This window comes from Amblyomma mixtum, chromosome 7 (genome assembly GCF_055824585.1).
Source record: "Amblyomma mixtum isolate Tamu chromosome 7, ASM5582458v1, whole genome shotgun sequence".
NCBI lineage: Eukaryota > Metazoa > Arthropoda > Arachnida > Ixodida > Ixodidae > Amblyomma > Amblyomma mixtum.
The window spans coordinates 22,855,233-22,868,714 of NC_143018.1; the positions used below are offsets into that span (position 1 = coordinate 22,855,233).

At 49.2% G+C, this 13,482-nt stretch overlaps 1 protein-coding gene across 8 annotated transcripts in view; it reads left to right on the forward strand.

The window, feature by feature from the left end:
- LOC149335264 (adenosylhomocysteinase-like 1) overlaps positions 1-13,482 on the forward strand; it is a 266,601-nt gene that overhangs the window by 172,889 nt on the left and 80,230 nt on the right. Inside the window, exon 1 of one of the 8 annotated variants that reach the window (XM_089551933.1) lies at positions 5,723-5,739. The exons of 5 other annotated variants lie outside the window; for them this stretch is intronic. The gene's annotated coding sequence lies outside the window, so the exon portion shown is untranslated. Of the gene's footprint in view, positions 1-5,722; positions 5,740-7,950; positions 8,079-13,482 lie in introns of those variants that run through there. 2 more of the 8 variants (XM_089551929.1, XM_089551925.1) reach the window with 2 other exon arrangements.

Genomic DNA, 13,482 nt, shown 5'->3' on the forward strand with positions numbered 1-13,482 from the left:
AAATACTCGCCCATCTGTTTTTACACGAGGTCGAACCTTTCTCCGGACAGGCTGAGCTAAAAAAAGATGCGCAAAAAGTTACTTGGAGCGGGCTCCCTCCTGCCCTCAGGGAAAACACGCGCTAGGAAAAAAAAAAAAACGCTTGCACGAGGTATTACACGCTTCAACGGCAAACTCTGCAGGGGCTCTGTGTGGCGCCTTCTTTTTGCTTCCAGGGTGTACAGATACGAAACGGTAGCTAGACGGCTCGTAACGGCAGCCCGAGAGGGAGGTATTCATTTGAGATAGCTATTATCCCAAGCAGCATGGTTAATATTGGAAACGTATTTGGCAAAGACCGGTTATGCCAATATTTCTAATATTGGGCCGATTACCCGTGCTGCTTCGGATATCCCCCTCTACTGGGGCTGAAGGTGTTTCCGTAGTGTGCTTTTGTGCAGCACATATTACATCGCCAGCGTTTGTGCTAAGAGTGTTTCTTCGTCCTTCAAGCACGCAGCGCTGTCAAGAGCGCTTCGGCGCTACAGTGGCTGACATTTTCCGAGGCATTTGTACCGCCTCGGGGCTAACAAACAGCGGGTTTTGCAGTGAGTCAGCTTTGTAGTGAGGGTTTCTGTATACATGTGCACAGCATGCATTGTGATTTTCCAGCTGAGCTTTGCTTCGTCGCGAGCCCATTATTGATCGTGGTGCCGTGCGCAAAGTATCTGCACTTTATGTAATGCTTTCGAGTTTAACTCGAGCAGCAGCGGCAGCAGCAACAACCGTATCATCGGCGACGCCAGCGTTGTCTTTATCGTGGTGGCGCAGTTACGAACGAGTGTGTTTGGCGATCAATGCGTGAAGTCATGAGCCACGCCCACTTTTCGAACGTCATGGTGGGAAAACTCCATGAACCAGCAATGGCAAAGTTTAACGCACTGTTACCTTTGCACCTGTACTGTATACCAGTACCGGTATCGGTCCCGTTTGGCTGCTAACTGCGCTTGCGCGCCCTGTGATCTAAGAATAGCGTCTTATCACGTAATGTGTCTGTCGCAGCGATAGTGTAACGCGACCCATATTAAAGCTTTGCTGTTTTGTTCCACCACGTTATTCTTTTGCTACACTGCGGCTTCGGTGTTTGTACTGTAGTGCTTTGTAAGCAACGCAACAACCGCGTAATTCCTCAACACTATCGGAGAGGCTTTAAAGAATCATACACCGTTACTGTCTGATCGATATAATCTGCGTCGAGGCTCAGAATCCGCGTGAGTTATCAACACATCGCGGTGCAAATAACTGATGCTCAGTTGCCAGATAGCAGCGATAGAGAGGGTATAGGCACGGTTGTGTCGGGCTACAAGTTATGTTATTTAAACACTTACCTAAGCATCCGTTGTAAGTCCCCGGATGAATTTTTTGTTGGTTCTTGCTTTTTTTGTCTTCTTCCTGACTCGTGCGATGCTTCACAGTTTGCCGGGATATGCACTTTGTCGAAGGCAATGTAATGTCACGGCAGATATAAGGTTCTCGACCGCATCAGTCAGCGTTTGGAGCGGGGACTTCATCAGGAAGGCGTCCGACGTGCAAGTCCTGTGTAGCACCTGTTTCCAATTTACGCCATTCTATATAGACGCGTGGGTAGGTTGTTGTTGCACAGTGCATCTGAACCTATTGGAGCGCACGTAACAGCTTACGTGAATGACTCTTCGTGACTGACGGTGTCCTCACGAAGTCAAAGTTGTGTCTGCAGCCGAGTCCCCTGAACCGGTGCTAAATTGCCAGGCGTGAACTGGTATTCTTCAGTGACTCTTGCCGTGAAAAGTTCACCGATCGCTTGGGCGAAAAGCAATAATTTCAGCCATTCCTCTTTACAGTCACCCTGTCTTCCTCCCCAAAGGTCGCGTCGCTGTAAATTCACAGAAGTGAGCACACTGCGTATGCATTGAAATACGCTTTACCGCTCAGCGGCTCCTTGACCAGTCTTTAGTGGACTTCGAGTGGCGTGCTCGACTAGTGATTCGTGCTGTCTCCGTGCGAAAAGCTTTCTGCAGTGAGCGGTTATGGTTGTTTATATCAATGTCCGCGCTTCGAACATAGCCGGTAGATTCAGCCGTGTCGGTTGCGCTCATGTCATTCGCACGCTGGCCAATACGGGGGAAGGGATCCACTCAAAGTGGCATCACTTCGTATTCCGCGAGACTGCGCGAAGCATCGTCACCGGGGTGACGTCAGAAGCAATGTCTGAGCAATTAATCGAGGTCATTTCTTGTAGTGTAGGCGGCACAAAACTTGACAGGGGCTCCAGTTTCGGTTGCAGAGTGAAGGGCTTCGGGTAATCGGCCGAGCAAGGAGCGAGACGGGGCGGCAAAAATTGCTGCACCTGTTACAATACCTGTGCTCGTACTGCAGTCCCGGCGTTCACCGCGCTGACTGGCTCGAGTAGCAGCAGCCTCTTCAAAACCCCGCCAGGACCACGACTCGCTGTCGGCGCCGTATCTTCTACGAGCGTTGTCAGCACGTGAGCGACGTCTCTAGGCCACGGTAACACAGTTGCTTCGGACAGCGACTGCTGCCTGCGTAGTCGTCGGTCTACGTTCGCGCTCACTGAACGCACGCGCCGTCTAGAGTCGTCTGTTCGTTCCAGCGCCGTCTTTTTTTAATTTTCTTTTTCTTGGCTCGATCACTCAAACCGCTGACGTCGACGGGCCAGTAGTGACGACGCGGAGTACGTAACCGCCTTCGGCTTGCCCGCAAAGCTTTCTTGACAGCGGGACGCGTCGCCTTGGTACAGGAGCGGAGGACCCTGCCGTCCCGTCGTATCGTGCCAAACGCTGTCAGGCCTGCAGCCTCCTCTCCCATCTTGCCCTTCTCAGTAGGTGTACAGGAATCCCCCCCCCCCTTTCTTTCTTTCTTTCTTTTTTCTTCTGTCTTTTGTACCTCTGCGCGACCTTTCTGTTCCGAGGCGTACAAGGGAATCTCACGAGGCTGTGAGAAGTGCTACGCTCAAACTGTACCGTGCGGCTAACTGAGGGAAAGGGAGAGGCGAGGAGGTTGCGACTTAAAAGGAAAGGCGCGGTAACTGAATGTTACCACTTCAGGGTTTTCATAAAGCTTTGGCCCTTAGATTAATGGAAATAAATAATTAGGTTTGGTTGGCTTGATTTGTTTTATGGGGCTTAACGTTCCAAAGCGACTAAGGCTATGAGAGGCGCCGTAGTGGAGGGCTCCGCAAATTTCGACCACCTGGGGTTCTTTAATGTGCACTGACATCGCACGGTACACGGGCGTCTAGAATTTCTCCTCCAAAGAAATTCAACCGCCGCGGCCGGGATCGAACCCGCGTCTTTCGGGCCAGCAGCCGAGCACCACAACCACTGAGCCACCGCGGCGGCGGAAATAGACAGTTCGATAGATCAACTAAAGGAAATAAAGAAAAATATTACATAAATGAACAAGCAAACCAATAAGCAAATATCTCACCAGTAGTTGGCACCTGAACCACCGCGTTGTGCGGGAAAGGGTTGAATGGGGGAGAGAGGAAAGTTCTGGTGCATACCACGTGGGGTGAGGATGTGCATACGTGAGTCCAAAGCATTCGTCGTGTTCGGTACCGTGGTATCCCACGGCACAGAGGGTGGCTGGGTTGTTCCCGGATTTAGGGCGAGAATTTGATAAATTTTTCTACTTCTACCTTGGTTGTTCCTTCGCTCTGGCCTTAGTTGTCTTCAGGGCGACGATAGCGGTGTTCGCGATGCGTGCGTAGGGTGACCCGCTGCTGGGAAGCGCTCGTACGCCTCGCCTATTCCGCCTCATTGCGTGCGTTCTTCGTTCGTTCGCGGGATTGGGCATACGCCGAATGTCTTCTCTTTTGCGTCGCAGACTCCCTAGGCCGCCTTCATTATATACTCCCCCGCCACGACGGGCGGCCTTCCTCGACTGCTGATTGTTCGCTTATTATCGTGTCGTCGCCGGTCATTTGGCACGGATTTGTTCGACGTGCGCGGTTCGTCTTTTCGTTGACAGGTTTCGAGTGTGCTTGTTTTTCGCCGCGGTTCTTCCACCGCGCGTAGTACGCGCGTGCGTCTCGGGCTACTGCGTTTCACGTTTATGAGAAATGAGTTGGAGTCGCGCGCGTGCGTTTTCTCGTTAATTGGGCGGTTTTCTGTGTGTTCTTTCTTGTTTTCCTGTTTTTTTTTTCTCCCGTTCTTCGCGCCCCTTTGTACCTTGACTACAATCTCGGTCCGCCCCTTTGTACTTTGACCACACTCTCGCCACTTTGTACTTTGAGTGCACTCTCGGTCCTGTATAACTTTTCTTTAGTTTGTTTTAATTAAATCCGACAACATTAGAGCTGTCGTCATACCAAACCCTGCCGATGTCCGAGACTAAATACCCTGATTAGTCGAGAATGGTCACGTGACCTTGTGCCGTCGCGAGGCAGGTAGCAACCGGCCCACTGGAATGTGAGCAACCTGCCCACCTTTGCAGGTAGGAATTGAGCTGATTGGTCTAAAGTCGTCACGTGACCTTGTGCCGTCATCGCAAGGCAGGTAGCAACCGGCCCACTGGAATGTGAGCAACCTGCCCACCGCAGCAGGTAGGGATTCAACTGATGATTGGTCGAGAGATTACGCGACCTGATGACGTCGTCGCAGGTACTAATTCAACTGATGATTGGTCGAAAGAAGTCACGTGACCTTGTGACGTGACAGAACATGCCCGTGGTGGCAGGTGGCAACCTGCCCACCGGATTGAGAGGTCACGTGACGTTGTGACATTATCTGCTGATTGAGGTGGGCGATTTAAGTGAACCGATTGAGTGCTGGCGAGTGCCTGGAGCAGTCCCGAAAAAAAAAAAAACACAGCAGCAATGGGGATCACTGGCGCTGTCGCATCCCAGTCTTATGGTACGTTCCTGTTTTTTTTTTTTTTTTCTGCCGTGGGATGACTTGTCCCCTAACTTCCCCGGTAGTTTCACCTCGAAGTGTGAGGCTTCTTCAGTAGACAGCAGGCCCGCTGGTTGGCTGTCGGAGGAGGAGGGGAACTTGGCACGTGGGAAAACTCGGCTGTAGGCTCTAATGAAGCTTAAAGAACAAATAAAGATAATGTAGTCTGGTTCCGCGGTGGAGGAGGACCGGTACAAAGGGTGGTGATTAAACCGAACAGGAGCACCGACGTCGAAAGTGCAACAAAGCGAGGTACACTTTGAGACACACACACGCGGGGCTCGAAATCTGTGCCATTGTTCTCACCACTAGTCGAGAGAAACTGAGCGCTTTTTTCGGTTTCTACTTTTTTCGTTTGCTTGCTTCTATGTCCGCTAAATTCCTTCACCCTCTGCCTTCTCGTCCTCTCCACTAAAACGTCACTCCCCCCCGCACCTCTTCTCCAGTCTCAAGAAAGAAAGCCTCCTCACCTCCACCACGGTTCGGGTCCGAGCCAAGAATCCTTTCTTTTTCTTCTCGTTTCTGTCTCATCGCTTCTTTTCTTCTAAATGCTTCACCGTTGGCAGCTCGTGGGATCAGTTCGTCCTCCCTCTTACGTATTCTTCGTTCACGTCAGCTAGTTGCGAGCCCCGGTGCGTCTCCTGCCCGCTGGTCTAGTGCCTGATCGTCGCTTACGCGAACAAGAAGAGGGACGCGAAGAAGTACTTGGGCGTCGGAGAAAGTGTTCCGTTGTGTTTGCGGGTGCAGCCGTTCTCTGCTACCAGTTGCAAAAAGGAGCATTGTCCCGTTGCTTCCACGAAAAAGACAGGTCAGTCAAAGCCGTGTGCCGTAGATTATGTATCCGTTCATTTTTTTTTGTTTGTAGTTGTGTAGCGTATGTTCCGCCCACCAAATAGAACGGTCCCCGTGAGCGCAGGTGGTCATTTCCGGTCAGAAGACCTAACTACAATCCGGAATGCTTGCGTTCGAAGACCGAGAACGAGTGCGCGGATAGAATTTGTCAGTGTTCCGGCCTTAGGGGTTTTAGGTCCACGCTACCGTTACGATTGTTTGTTTTTTATTTCTTTTATTCCTGGTCCCGAATCCGCCGCGAGGCTTGGCACAAGTGCCCGTCTTTTCCGAGCAGCCGTCTTCTTTCTCGATATCCGCAAGTCCAGGCCGGAAAGCTAACATCGAGGCCATACTGTGTAGATAACAAGACGCAGTAAGTCTCGTCAGTGCCACGGTCCTAGGTTCCTCCGCATGGTTTTTGGCCGCTCTTATTGGGGGTCCTTTGATGGACGCGAACCTCTTCCGGGGCTTGGAGGGGCTTTAGAGTACTTTTCTTTCGCCAGTGAGCTTTTTCTTAATTTTTTTTCCATCTCAGCCGGGGTCTCAGGTGTGCCTAGTTCTATACACAGCTATGCTCGCTGAGGGAGTGCATTTTTTAGCACAGTCGAGCGCCCATTAGCGGCAGCACTCCGTCTTTCTTTGTAAGAAGCATCCGGGCTCGAACCCGTCCGGTGCAGAATGTCGGGCTTCGCTACGCCAGTAGTCAATAATAGATTTCTAGGGAGAAGAAAATCCCCTCTAAGCCGTGTGTCGGCAGGGGCGGCTTCTTTTTTTTCTATTCTGTTTTATTAATTGAACTGATTTTTTTTTGTTCTGGCTGGTGCTGCTATCGACGTTATCGTCTCCAAGCGTTACAGTGAGCAGGAACTTTATGCGGGCGATTTCACCTTGGAAAGCATGCAAGTTTAACAACGTATTTCTCTCCTACCTTTCTTAAGATAGAACTAGCTGCTTAGCCCCCTGGAAAAGTTATGTAGAAAAATATGCGCATGTGCTACTACGTGCGTCGATAGCACTGTCATCTCTGGCGCAAGTACCGTTTATCAGTACCTTTTGCTGGGCTAGTTGGTGTGACATTGTGTTCAGAAAAGAAAAAACAGCGCTAAATTCTACACAAACCACACAGAAAGACGGACAGGACGGGCGCTGCCGCAGCGCCCGTCCTGTCCGTCTTTCTGTGTGGTTTGTGTAGAATTTAGCGCTGTTTTTTCTTTTCTGAACGCAAGTACCGTCTTGAATTAGACTGTCTTATGTAAGCTTTCTGGCCGGAGACGGTGCCTAAGGCCTGGTTGCGAACAAAGAGCAATTTTTCTTCTCAGTTGTGGTGATTTCGTAATGGCCAAAGAGTTGGACGCCTGGTATTGAAACGGTATTTTTTGTGCGATTGGTCCACGAACATTTTCCATCGGGTTCTCTTTGAAAAACTAATGGGCACAGCTAAGAAAGTGAGCGGTCGCTTCTTGTTGCCGGGCTAGCCATATGCAAACTCCGTTAATCGAGGACCGCTATCGAAGCACGTTTGGTATCGCGAGTTTTAACCTATGCACCGAAACAATTTTTTAGAGCAGAGATCGGAGAGGGGCGTCGATTGAAAAAAAAATAAATTTGAAGGTCGTCTAAAACAGAATGTAAGCGAAATTGGAGTTTCGAGAGCATTTTATTCCTTCCCGTACAAAAAAAAAAAAAAAAAAAAAACCCTGGCTAACTGGTCCGTATCGCCGCGTAACAGCAGTAAAATTTTCTTCGCCCTTCACCTAGATCTACACACTTTGTGGCTATCCATCGTGCCTCATGTCTTATTCAGCGGATACGGCTACAGCTTCCCTCTTAAAAAAAAAAAAATGAAAAGGCAAATCCGCGACACCGTACCGTTCAAGCGTTCGAAAGAAAGTCGGAGGATCGTGAAAACCGCCGGCGCGCTTCTCACGGGGCTTCGCTCTGTTTGGTGGGCGTGGAGGAAGGAAAAAAGAAAGAGAACAAGCGAAGAGAGAATTGAGGAAGTGAAAGAAGGACGAACGGACGGGCGATTCTCTCTTTTTCTTTCCCTCTCTCTTTCTTTATTTCACGGCGCACGCATTTTGGGGCCTAATCGTTCAGCGAGCGAGCAGCGAGCGGCCGCCGAAGACCGAGCGGCCGTCGAGGCGGCGTCCGGCCGTGCCTTCTACACCGTGGGGCTCGAGACCTCCTCCCCTCGGACACCACCACCACCCCTTTCGTGTTTAATAGCTGCAGCGGTGTGTCTCCAGCATGCCTTACCAGCGGAGACGAAGCTCCATCTGCGATTTGGAGGCGGTCGAGGCCGTCTGCTCAGCAGTGGTGAGACGAGACCTGTACACTTAGTCGTCGCGCTGTATGGAACTAAAAGACAAAAGAAAAACGAAACTATAGAAAGAGCGTTAAGGAGAGCTGGCCTTGGGCGGCTTTTTTTCTTTTTCTACCTTGTTTCGCAGTTTGGTATTGTTGTGCAACGTTTGTTTCATGTCTGTGGCGTTTAGTAGTTATGGTGGTGAAAACGCACATGTCTGGAAATTAAGTGATCACTGCATACGTAGCAGCATCGGCATATACAGCGTTGTACTTAAATCTTCGCCTTTGTTACTTATTTTTTTTCTCAGTACGAATGATAGATTGTAAGCCTATTATGCGCCTTTATTTCAGGCTTTAGAAATGTGAAAGAAAGTTTAATGAACTTAGTCGTTAAAGTCGTTACGCTCCATGCGCTCCAGCTGGACGTAATTTTTCAGGCTCCCGACTTACTTCTTTCCGAATTAAGCTCTCCAGTGTTCCTTCTAATCTACGTTGAAGCTAAGCTTTCGTTAACCTTTTTTTTTCCTTTCCCGTTTAGTTTTGTTATTTTGCTGGTAACATTTTATTAAGCCCGCGAAGAGTTACCAACTCAACGAAAAAGGAACGGGTCTGGCTTTCAGGGCGATTTTTTTTTGTTCTTAACACACTATTAGCTCGGCCAACGCCTTGGCTTCGCTGTTGCTAGGATCGGCTTCATGGTTGGCCTAGCGGCTGTTAAAAGAAAAAAAGAGAACAAAAAGAGCACGTTGGAATGAAAGTAGTGTGTAAAAGCAATGGAATGTCGGTTTTGAAAAAAAAATGATTTTGTTCTACATTCATGCGTTCCTCCCAACCAGATCACTCCGTGAAATCAAGCGAGTAACCGCATGTAGAACCACTGTCTGTCGATTTACTTAAGAAAGGTGTAAGCGACTCTAAGTGGAGGCTATCTTATTAAGAAGCGAAAAGATTAAAGGAAACTTAGGAACTGCTGATCATTGTTTTGAAGCAATGGTCTGCTAGGCCTAAATGAATGTGCTTATGGATCGGGCGCGCTGGTTTTGGAAAGGCTTATTGCTCGTGCGTGTGCGAGACATGGCACTACAAAAGGCTCGATAAAAGTCGCTTAATGCCAGCTAGAACAGGCGTTTATAGAAATTAGTTCATCATTTATACCTAGCTGAAGCAGTTGGACCGATAAGTAGGGCGGACGGACATCATGTGTTTTGATGTTCTTCGCGCCGTGTTTATACAAAAGCCCTACTGGAGTAGCCTTTTTTTTTTACAAGCGAGTGTCAGTTAAACCTACTGCGCATGATCGGAGAAAAGCAGTCCGACGTGCTCGGCGAATATGTTCAAGCAAAATCAATCAGCTAATGGTGTCGTTTTTGGTATTTGCACTCTTAAATACAGCTGAACGAATAGCCTTCACTGGAAGCTGATAAATCATCGAGGCTCTCGTAGGCTGTTAACGAACATTAAAAAAAAAGAAAAAAAAAAGCAAAGAAGAATCCCCACAAGTTAGCTGCGTTCCGAGCGGTATCGGTCTAACGGAGGGCTTGTCGGCCTGCCTCTGTAAACTGATTATGATCTGATTAGGCCAATTTGGCGAGGCCCTTTGAACGTGCTTCAGCCGCTTGCTCCACACACGATTCAGCTCGGCTGCAGCGCCCTCTACTGGGAAGCCATTAAAAGATAAGCACGAATAAAACACTAGGGAGCGAACAGTGATGAACGGCAGCGCCTCACGTATAGTTCGAAAGCTGCGACGGGAGGCCCGCCGCGAGCGAGGCTTCGGTCGTCTGCGCGCGCGTGTGTATGTGCGGGAACCGCTAGCACAGCTGCGCAGTTTGGACGAGCACAGCTGCCGGTGCGCCTACCCTTTCCACCCCTTGCCTCGTTCACGCGCTTTCCCCCCGGAAGGCTCCAAGCGCTGACCTAAGGGGCGTGCGTGTCGACCGTGGCGCGGCGCGCGAACTAAAAACAAAACAAAAGAAAAACAAAACAAAAACGGCGCAGTAGACGCTTGCGCGACGTCAACTGTGTGCGCACGAGGCGGCGTTTGGTTTCAACACGTAGCAGCAGCAGCAGCAGCCTCAGCGGCGACGGCAGCAACTGTGTCGGCGCTGAATAGATCTCGTTATGTCAACGGAGCATGGCCGTTAGTCTGTGAAAGAGATAGACAGAAAAGGACTAAAAGTATGGGGGCTCGAAATGCCGTGTACGCGTGAACTTATTGCGCGTTTCTCCCCCCCGTTTTTATTTTGATGAACTTACTTGAGAAGAAAAAACAGTGGCAACGAATAGTCCTAAGTAAGAGACTCAACTCCGTTTTGTGAAACTGGATGTGGGAAAAAGGGTGGGTGTGGTATCAGAGGTCCTTTGACACAATGGTTGTGAGCTCAGACGTCTTCCTTAATTAACGTGGCTGACGTTTGCAGATCGGTACGGTAGGTTCTCGTACAGGCATAATTTCATGTATTGCTTTATTTGCGAATGCGCATATATAAAAGAGGTAATAAGACCGAACGTTGTCTGGGAGATTCAATCATTCAACGCCAAACGGTAGTACTGAAAATTAGATTTCCTCCAACTGGGTGTGCATGTGAAGTCGGCGGACCCGCACACACAATTATCCCTGTCAAACTGCGTAGGAAGTGCAACGCAGTTATTCCTGTCAAGCTTTGTAGCCGGCGAAGATATTGAATTTCGTACCTTTATCTATGTTTTTAAGTACGTTGTCCTCTATCGCGCTTCATCCTGTTCGCTCGCTGCACTCGTTGTCATTTTGAAGTATTTATATGCGTCGTTAAAGTTCATCCGCAGAATGGCGAGTTCAAGTTCATTGTAGTTCACACTACGCCTCCGGCGTCCACCGAGTGACGCATTTCATTATCTCCACTTAAGGTCGTATTGTATGGAATGTGGGTTCAGTGTTTCAAAGGAGCACGACGGATATGAGAGATGCCGTAGCCCCCCACTACGGCGTCGCTCATATACAAAGTGTAGCTTCGTACAGTGGCCCTCGCTGGATGTGACTCCCGACCTGCACAATTATTTCCTGTTTTCTTTCTTTTTTTTGCGGATTTTTATCCGGTAGTAGCAGTACCTCGTTGATGATAAGGATAATGTTTTTGTTTTAATATCCCTGTCCCTTTTTCATACACTGAGCTCGTCATTGTGTTGGCTGTTTGCCTTTCACTATACACTGTGTATATATCACGCCTTACTAAATTCCGTTCCGTTGTCTCGTAGATTATAGATTTCGTATCCTTGCTATTTCACGGCCCATCTGAGCCGCGGCTCAGCGATCCTAACCCAAGCACTTCTCTTCATTTCGACGCTGTTATTTTTTTTTTAAGTTTTATATTCCTTTTCTCACTGCATTACCGCCTGCAGCCGGCAGCGAACGTACCGGCTTTGTTTGGCTGTCGCGCCCTGAGTTTGAATGCCACTGACACATCTCGTTGCTTATGCCGCGAAAAGACTAAAGGACGCACACTTCCGGCGTATTCACCGATGTGCCATGCATTCATCTATGTGCTTTGCATAAAAAATAGTCCCCCCCCCCCCCCCCCCCCCCCCCCATCCCTTTTTGGGCCACTCAACCGTAACCGGTGCACCTATCCAATCCCATCCGCTTAGAGGCTCTGTGCATGCAGTCGCAACGTTGAGCCGGTTTTCTTTTCTTTTTGCGGCCATGTAACGAAAGCCAGCTCTTTTCAACATTATTCTTTCTGTCCCTCTCCTACGTTCTCTTTCTGCCTCCGAGAGCCTTCGCACGACGGGAGATTGACTGCGACTACATCGACTTTTTTTTTTTCTTTTTAGCTACTAAGCCTTTTTTTTTGCTTTGTAGCCTCGTAAGTCTTTTACATGGTATACAAAAGGCTGCACTTTCGTCTATGCGGCAGAAAGGAAGAGATATATGTCAAGGACGAGTGCGTAGAAAGGCGAGGCCGCGAGCCAAACGGAAGGGAAAAATATCCGGTTTCTCTTATATATACCCAACACTGGTGGGTATTGAGGGGGGGGGGGGTGCGGAGGAGGATCCCTTGGGGAGGGAAGAGGCGGTAATGTACTAGCCGCGTTAGGCCTAGCTTTGACGGTCCGCCGAGCGATATCGATTAGTGGCAGCACAGCTCTCACCTTCGATACCCGCTCGAGAGCGGTCGGTGCAGAAAAGTCGCGCAGCTATCGTGAAAGTGCGTGGTATGTATACAATGCTGCGCTCAGCTCGGCGTTGCGTTGAACTTTAGCGCGTACTCCCGTCCAGCTGAGAGTGGTTTACGCTTCCTGTAGAAGGCTTAGCTGCTTAGCTAATAAACGGCGCTCAAAGGCGTGTTTACTGTTTACTCTCGAGGTGTAAGATGAGCAGCTCTCTTATGTGAAGAGATGTTTGCGGAGACTTTGCTTTGCGGTGGTCTTGAGTGTGTGTGGCGCGCTCTGGCGGAGCTTACGAACAGTACGGGGAGTCTAATTAAGTACAATATGCAAGGTGACAGCGGGGATCGGCAGAGCTAGAAAACAGATGATTGGCTGGGCTTCAGGTTTCCAGGATACGCGCCGTGTGTTCTTGCATTGAACTGCATCTCGTTGATTCGAAGTTGCCTAATTAGAATTTCTGGTTTATACGACTGGACGCTTTGGTGCCGTCGACAGCGCGTGTATTAAGGGGAGACCACGAGGTTATCGTTTATCCAAGTTCCGTGTAATTGGAACAAATGCCTGGTCCTATTCTAGTTCGAATTAAGCAGATCCTATTACTACGTGCTCTCTGTGATGAATGTGATTTCGTGTTCGTGTGCGTTTAGGGGGTCGGGTAAATTGATTCAGTGTCAAACGCGTTCATTTCGGTTAAATCTGATTTTTTTTTTCTCATAAAATCACGCGTTGATTTTCGCAAAACCAAGCCTCTGATATGAATAACACAGTGGCGCTGTGATGCTTGTGACGGCGGTATAAGCGATACAGATTTCAGCTACGGCAGCGATCTGGCAACCACGAAAAGCGATCACGCGATCCAGCGTGACCTGCGGCCATCGGTTGTGATCCGTATCCGACGCGTTCTGTCGTATAGAACGGCTTCTATGCTGTCCCTGTGATATCGGAGATCAATATCACCGCCTGGGCGACGAAGGGGGAGGTGTAGTGAATAACTGCGGCCTCCCATTCATGCGCCATCCGCACACTCAGTGCTTCTTATGTGCCTGCTTTGCTTCGTGATTGAATCACATCCTCACAAACAAAGAAAAATCTAACTGATTGTAAGGACGATTACAAATCTGAATAATGGGAAATTTGAGCGCAGCTCCGTCGGTGTTTTAGGCTTTGTAGGCTCCTGGTTTTGCTTTGCTGGGTCGACGGCACGTTTGGCGACGATATTAGTTCGATAGTAGGATTAGTTGAAGAAGACGACGATGTACAATGCACA